Source organism: Dromiciops gliroides, chromosome 2, assembly GCF_019393635.1.
Source record: "Dromiciops gliroides isolate mDroGli1 chromosome 2, mDroGli1.pri, whole genome shotgun sequence".
Lineage (NCBI taxonomy): Eukaryota > Metazoa > Chordata > Mammalia > Microbiotheria > Microbiotheriidae > Dromiciops > Dromiciops gliroides.
The window spans coordinates 675,477,533-675,486,026 of NC_057862.1; positions in this window are offsets into that span (position 1 = coordinate 675,477,533).

The following is an 8,494-nucleotide window of genomic DNA, read 5'->3' on the forward strand; positions in this document are numbered from 1 at the left end:
GTTGTGGGTTTGTTTTGTTTTGTTTCAGGGTTTTTTTTTTTTGAGACAATTGTAGGCTGTAATTTCATAAGATCATGTTAACACTTTGTTTTAGTGAATTTTCTAATCATATTTTTATTTTTACATTTCTTTGTATTATTGTAAGGAAGTTTATGCATTATGGGAAGGGAATTAGAAATAGCATACCCCACAATATTCCCCAGTACTCTCCATTAGGAAAGTACTCATAGATTGGGACAAGGGACAATTTATATTGAAATCAGACGTGACCAAGGGAAAGTTTATAGGACTGTGTTTTACGTGGGATCCGGTGGGTATCTCGTACCTAAGATTTTGATCTTTTAAACATTTTTTTTGATGTGCACTGTTAAGGGTTAAAATTCTAGCTAGTCTGTCTAAAATATTTAATGAGTGGTCGCCAATAAATTATAAGCTTTAGCAAGAGTTAGACTTGTAATAGAGGGTTGAGGTAGTTATGCAATGTGTAACACTTTTTACCACCATGTGTCTGGATCAAAGCCAAATTTAGTATGTGTTCATGACACCTGAAAATGTTATGGAAAGGTTATCATACCATATCTCATGGTTCTGAGACAGCCAGTGATTGTGCTAGGCCACAGGTGAATTCAACTGAGTGAGATAAAAAGATAAATAAGTTCAGTTAAATTAGGTTAAATTAGGAGGGAGAGAGGATGAATACTGGACTGTGCCTAGTAATTGTGCTCTACATAGTCACCATCATAAGCAAACCATGGACTTATGTATACCTGTCTCTCCTTTTGTTGCACATATATTCTCTCCAGGGCCTGCATCAGAGTTCACAGCAAGTTAGTCTCTGAAATGATAAGTTTCCATATTTCTGAAGTCTCATTAATTTCACCAAAGACAATATGATGGTAAAAATGTGTGCTATGCTGCATAACTGAGAATATATTAGTGATATATACAATAATTCCAAACCATACCCAGAGTATAATGACATATAAATAATAAACGAATGTAAATAGCTGATTATATTAGACATTGTTACATAATCTTCTTTTAGACATTATTACATAATCTTCTTTTAGCAATTAGACCACATCATCTTATACATGAATTTAGCTATATTACAGGCCTGTGTAAGAGCCACAAGTTCAGCAGCCTGTGCACTAAAATGGGAAGGCAGAGAAGCTGCCCAGAGGGTATCATAATCAGAAACTACAGCAGCTCCAGTAAAACGGGTTCCCTCTCTCATAAATGAGGAACCATCTGTATAGAGGACAAGATCAGGATTTTCTAAAGGTGTATCAAAAAGATCATCACGGGGTTTTTCAGCCATATCAACTAAAGAAGCACAGTCATGCAACGGTTCCCCCGAGAATGGTAAGTTAGGGAGTAGTGTTGCTGGATTAAGAACTGTGCAGCGTTTTAAAGTGATATTCTCATTACCTAACAGGGTTATTTCATACTTAGCCAGCCTTTGATCTGAAAAGGTTTGTGTCCTGTGACGTAGTAAGAGAGCCTCCACTTCGTGAGGGCATTGCACAGTTAGAGGGTTACCTAGGACCAAATCAGAGGCTTTTTCTACCAAAAGCGCTGTGGCCGCCACTGCTCTAAGGCAAGGTGGCGCTCCAGCCGCTACAGGGTCCAGCTGAATGTCTGGATTCTGGATTCTGGACTCTGGTCTGGAAAGCTGGATTTCTTCTTTAACTGTTTGAATTGCTGTATTTTTTTTTTTTTTACTAAACCTTAGCATAGCATTGTCAATGATCAAATTAATAAATTCCATTACATTCCCTCCTTTATATGGTTAGACTTGATTTTGAACTCAGGCCTGGATTCCTCTTCCCCCACTTTGCCTCCAGGTGCTATCGTTAGGGTTTTTACCTCTTTAGCGTCTACCTCAGGTCTATCTGAAATCTCTTCACCTATGAATGGTGCAGGCTTTATATGAGAGCAATGAATCCATGAGTCTTTTTCACCAATTTTAATGGCGGTAGGAGTTGTCAATAATACCTGAAAACTGTTAAAGAGCAAAGAAAGTTCAGAGGAAACAGGAAGTTCCCATTTAAGAATCCCACTGATCAGTTAAATGCTTTGGGACTCAGTCTTCGTAAAGTATCAGGAGACGGAAATTGCCTTTTTAGGGCTTTAGCAGACCAGCTAGAAGGTCACTGTAGAAATCATCTCAGACACAGACAAGAAGCTGCTTCTTATATGATTAACCATAGACAAGAGTTTGAGTCTTTTATAGTAAATGACTCCCCTTTTGAAGAATATGTTGATGAATTAAAGAAATTTGGAAAGTGGGGAGGAAATGATACAATTGTAGCATTTGCTAAGCAGCATCAGCTGAATGTTGTGGTTCATCAATTAAATCAGCCTTTATTGAAAATCAGTGGCACAGACAAAACTGATGCTACAGAACTCCACATTTTCTACCATAAAGAACATTATGACAGCATTAGAAAGATCAATGACAATTCAGAAACCCCTGCCACTTTGGCATGCAGAGAATTGGGGAACCAGTTAAAACAATGTGGCATACCCCAAACTCTAGCAGCTTAAATACCTTATAATTTAACAAGCATTTCCTTCTACAGGCAAAAGCACTGAAGTACATGGCCTAGTTTTCTGGCCTACCTCAACTATTTTTTTTTTTTATTAATTTTTGGGTTTTTTTGTTTTTGTTTTGACTTTTGAAAGGCACTGAAAAGACCTGGAATTGACTGCACCTTTAAGTTCTTTAAGAGCACAAAAGGGTGCTTAGCGAATCTTTTGCTTTTTATTTTTTATTTTTGGTTTTGCTTTGGTTTTTTTTTTTTTTTTTTACTTTTGTTTCTTTTGCTTTTCTTTAAAAACCCGATTTTGTAAACTAAGTGACTTTTCAAAGGCATTTTAAGTATATGCTATTGAATATTGAATCTTGCTTATTGAAGTCTTATTTCTTTTTGATGAATTAATCACCACTTTAAGTATCTGCTACTGTTATACTAGAGAAACTGTCCCCAACTGAGATTACAGATATTATCTCAGCAGGAAATGCCCTTGTTGCGAAAGGTAAGGCCGATGTGGAATGGCCTCTAAAGGATCCAGAGTGGAATTATAATGATGATAGGGATTTCCAAAGATTAAAAGATGCTAGAGAAACACTTCTGAAGGGAATGGAATCTTGCTCTAGAAAACCGGAAAACTGGCAGAAATTTTTAAGCCTACCTCAGGAGGCTAATGAAAGACCAAACAGATTTTATGATAGACTTTGTGAGGCCGCTAGACAGTACACCAGATTGGATCCAGTTTCCTCCTGATGACATCTTACCACTTCAAGAAGACAAGAGAACTCAGAGACTTTATATGAACTGTTTTGCTTTATTAGCTTTTACTATCTCCTTTCTGTTATATACTATCTGTAACATGTACTCTCTGCAGAGGCTCTCCCTTTGCAAGACTAATGTCAAAGCGTCGGTTCATGAGGAAAAAAAAAAAATCGCCCCTCTGGACAAAACTTTCCTCTCTTCCTTTTCTGTATTGTTGTTCGCATATTATTAGTCAGCAAAAGTTATTATATTCTTTTTACTGTTCCATCAAGGAAACATTCCGTTTCTTGAGGAAGCAAAGGGGGGAAATGTGGTAAAATATGAAAGTTTTTAACAGTCGGTTAGGATAAGTGAAAGACGCCAGTTTTTCAAGGACCACCCTTTTGGGGAGGAGATGAACAGTCTGCCTGCTGCGCATGTCAGACTGCCTGCCAGGTACAGTGCGCCTGCTGCGCATGTCAGACTGCCTGCCGGGTTTTTTTGACTTCCGGGGTGGAGAGAACGGGAGTAGCCTTTTTTGCCGGCTTGGCGGGACTCCGGGCGGCGCGGCACAGACGGTCTGACTCACTCCAAAGGTGGCCTAAATCGGTTTGGTGAGTTTTTATAAGGAATATAGACAGCCTAGATTTAAGACGATTTGTACTGTATTTCTGTTTTCCTATCCTTCTAATCAACAACACCTTATATACAATAAAGGCTCTATCTAGAAAACCAGAAGCTTCTTCCATTTACTAGTCTGGGAGATGAATTAAGGGAAGGGTTAAGTAGGGGAGATTTATGATCTAATATCCAATTTTAAATCTCACAGCACAAAAATTGTTTTAAAATTATTGGAATTGATTAAAGATAAGCATGAACCAAATTGGCCTATTGGGGCTCATTTGACTGGTCTAAATTGGGTTGAAAAAGAAATTATATGGGATTGTTTCATGAATGTCTATATTGTCTTGTCTCTGTGTGAGATGGTCTCAAGTTCCTGTTGAAAATGTAAGTTTGTGCTTGAAATTTAGAAACTCATGATGTGGTTAGGCTAAGGAAGTAGGGAGAGGCAAAAAGAAATTTGCCAATCTAGCATTATCTTGAACACTACTTAGAAAACTGAATATGGCATATCAATACTGATTTAAAATTCTGTTTCAATTAGAAAGGAAAGAGAAAAAAAAGGTTCATTTCAGTGACTATTGAAAGGCAGTTTTGCTAATTTTTTGTTGTGGTGGTTTATTTTTAAAGATGATAGGCTCACCAACAAAGGAAGAGTTTGTGTTCACAAGAATATCATCCAAAAAGGTCAGTGAATTTGATTGGGCCATCTAGTTAAGAAATTTGGGGATTCATACAAGCTATACTCATGAAAAATCTGTAAGAATATTAAATTCTTGGAATAAATGGTTCTTGGGTGAATTAATACTGAGAATTGAGATGCTATATTATATCATTTGTGTGAGAAAATGAGTAGTTGTCTCCTCTCAATGAGGATATAACAGTCAATCATACTCCTCCTGACCTGTTTGTAGGACAAAGTTCTTGGATCCCCTCCTCCCTATCAGGCTAACAAAATCACATGGTTCAAGGAGCCATGGTCTCAATAAGGTCAGCTCCAGAGTTGTGTCCACATAAGGAAGAACTGATTAGAGATGGGAATACTGCATTCTGATTAGCTAGTTTTTGTGCATAGATTGTAACCCTTGAGTAATCAGACCAATGATGAAAAAAGGGAGGGTCCATTCATGTTAGAGACTAGGATATAAAACAGGGCATTGGGAGCCCCCTTTCTTTCCACCCACTAGGTGCACACTAGGGTGCCTCCTTCTCATGAGAAGGAAATAAAAGAGCCTTTGTCACATTGCTGCTGAGTTCCTGAGAATTTTTGAGAAGAGGATTGTTTTTCCCTCACAATTTGGAAAATGGATTCAGGTGTAATTGAATCGATTCTGGTCTCATTTTAAGTGAAACTTATTATTATAGTACTCTATCAGGAAATTTATATTTCTAACATGTAAATACAAAGGGCTGAACAGTTAATAGTTCATTGTATTAGAGATATTGTTAGAATGAGGATTCTTTAAAATCTTTTGGGGTTATTAATTTAATTGAGTGTAATAATGGTTTTCTTTGTAGCGGGCATTGGAAGAATATCCTCAGCAGTATTTAAGGCTTTAAGATCTAACCAGATGTTCAGTAAAGTACAGTGATTTGCTTCTTCTTAAGAGCTAGAAAAAGGGAAAAAGAAAAACCAAGCTCCTAGCCACTGAGCCATACTGTCTTAAGCCTAACTTCAAATTCTGTCTTCAGTTTCCAACTAGTAAGGTTAGAAAGCAATCTACTTAATCATGGTAAAGTTTGCTTATTTGTTAATGTGCTTATTATATGGAACCTGTGGTAAAAAATATTTGTGGTAAAATTAATATTGCAGTTTTTAGCTGACTCATTTGGGAAGGGCCACACCTGGCCCACCTTGAGGTTACATATGCTACTGAGGTCAGAAGAACTCTCCAAGGGCAGTTTTTGAAGGACCTCCCCTTTTGGGGGAGGAAAGATTGAAAGCTCCCTGAAGGGAGGCAGAGGTGTCTTCAAGAACACTAAGGAATTCCAGAACCCAGCTCTCTGTTGGACTTCTGCCCTTCCAGTGGTAGCAGGAGTTCACTCCCTCTCTGGTGACTGCTGTTCTGGTGGCGCGAGCAACTGTAGACTGTCCAGGTTTTGGTGAGTTAATTTTGGGAAAACCCTAAATTCCTTTGAACTAGCTTAATTGGAAATGGTCTAGGGGTTGCATAGGTTAAGTTTAGAGTTAAGAGTATTTATCTGTATTTCTATTTTCCTATTTCCTTATCTTTGAGTTTTGTTAGTTTCAACTTTATTGTTTAATTAATTCCCAAGTAATAAAATCTGATCCTTCTGTGAATTAAAGCTGTAAGGCTCCTTTCTTATTGGCTGGGGAGAAATATCTAAAAAGGGCAGTTCAGAGGGGAGAGTGAACCTAAAAGGTCCCTCATTATTTCCGGGACCCCAATATTAAGGTGAGTCACTCAAATAACATTCTGTATATCAAATTTTGGCCCTAACAAACTGGAAATATCTTGCCCACTGTTTCCTGACTGTCTGAGATCAAAATTGGCAGTAAGTGGACAGTATCCTCTGGCACTTCCAGGGAGATGCCACTATCTGGAGAACAAGATGTGGTTACTCTAAGTTTATAAAGGAGGTCATGACCTAATAGATTTGCAGGAGAGTCTAGCATAAGGAGAAATGAATTTCCTACTGTTAATGGACTCATAGATACCACGAGAGGGGTTAATTTTGCAACTGTTTGAGTTTTCCTTGAGACTCCAACTACATTGAGAGATCCAATATATTCAGGGTCAGGTTTGCTCACTAGGACTGATCTTGAGGATCCTGTATCTAATAAACAATTAAATAGTAAGTGTCCCCAGCCTTGAGGGTTGCAAAGGGTTCATTATTCTGGGGAGGTGAATGGACTGGCACCAAAGGGCTAAAGAAAGATCTCAGGGTCTGAAAAGGTAAAATCATCAGATTCCACACCAAGATTTCCCATCCCCTACACCATCAGTCCTCTGTATCTCTCTGAGAGAATCTATAAGTGTTTTGATTCTGCCACTCTGCACTTCTCTGAGAGGGTCTATAACTTTCTCTTTACGTAATCCTACAGTACTGCATTGTGTGTCCCCATATATTGCAGAAATAGCAAAATCTAGGAGGTTGATTGACATTGTCAACTGCCTGACCCTGCTGTCTAGTGGAGCTAAAGTGCTTTGTCTGTTCCTTTCTTCCCTCTCATTTACTTCATAAATATATGTTGCTATTTCTTTAATGCTGTCAGCCCTCAGGGCACCCCAGCCTGGAAACTGCCTTTCAAAATATTTCAGTATTTCTGGCAAGGATTGGTGCACAAAACGGAGAGAAATAAACTGTGCATCTCTAGAATCTAATGGGTCCAATCTAGTAAATTGTGTGGCACTCTTACACAATCCATTATAGAATCGATTAGCTCTTTCTTTAGGTATGTACAAATTTTTGCCAGTTATCAGTCTTGCTAGCAAGAGATTCCATTGGCTTCAACAATGTTTCCCTTGCTTCCTACAACTTATCAAAATGCTCAGGGATATTGTGGTCCCAGTTAGGGTCTTCTAAAGGCCATCGAATAGCAGCTTTTCTTGAGGTTTCTAAGGAGTTTACTGCAGCTAATATATCAGCTCTTTCCCCTGGAGATAATATCATTTCCATGAGATCAGTAACATCAGCCCAAGTGGGCTGATATCCTCTGAAAATTGCTCCAAACTTGTTGATAACTGTTGTGGGATCCTCATCAAATTTATGAATGTCTCATTTCCATGAACTGAAATCTTAGGGCCCAAAGGGTAAGTATTGTCTGAGCTTTAGTATAGTACCACTTAGCCCATGGGTGAGGATATCTTGAAGGGGAAGAATTTGGGGCTTTTCTGTCTCCTCTAAACATGAATTTTCTGTGGTTGGCATAGAGGAAATAGAGGGAGAGGAGATAGAATTTGGGCCATTTGGCATTACAGCCTGAGAAACAGACTCAGATTCAAACTCAGGGTTGGATCCCCCTTCTCTTGAATCCCCTTGTATCAGTTGCCTGCTCGCTTTGCTCCAGACTTTCCAACAAAGTAAATATTTATGTAGCCAGTAGCATAGGATGCATTGCAAATGCCTCAATGTTTGAGAATTAAAGGACCCATGTTATGGCCATTCTTTCTCTAATATGCTATACCACATAAAACACAGTTAGATAAGCTTTCCCTTAGTCATGTTTCATTTCATGGTTAGTTTTCCCTCATCCCAAAACATGAGTAGCTTTCCTAATGGAGAGTCCTAGGGAATTTCACTGGGTGTACTATTTCTATTCCTCTCCTTGTCATTCAAAACTTTCCTTACCACAACACAAAGCCAGGTAAAAATAAGAATAAGGACAAAAAAATATTCATTAAATGAAAAGTGACCAAGTGGGGGCAGCTAGGTGGCGCAGTGGATAGAGCACCGGCCCTGGAGTCGGGAGTACCTGAGTTCAAATCCGGCCTCAGACACTTAATACTTACTAGCTGTGTGACTGTGGGCAAGTCACTTAACCCCAATTGCCTAAAAAACAAAACAAACAAACAAACAAAAAAAGAAAAGTGACCAAGTGTTAGCATGATCTTTTCCATTCCTTCTCTGAT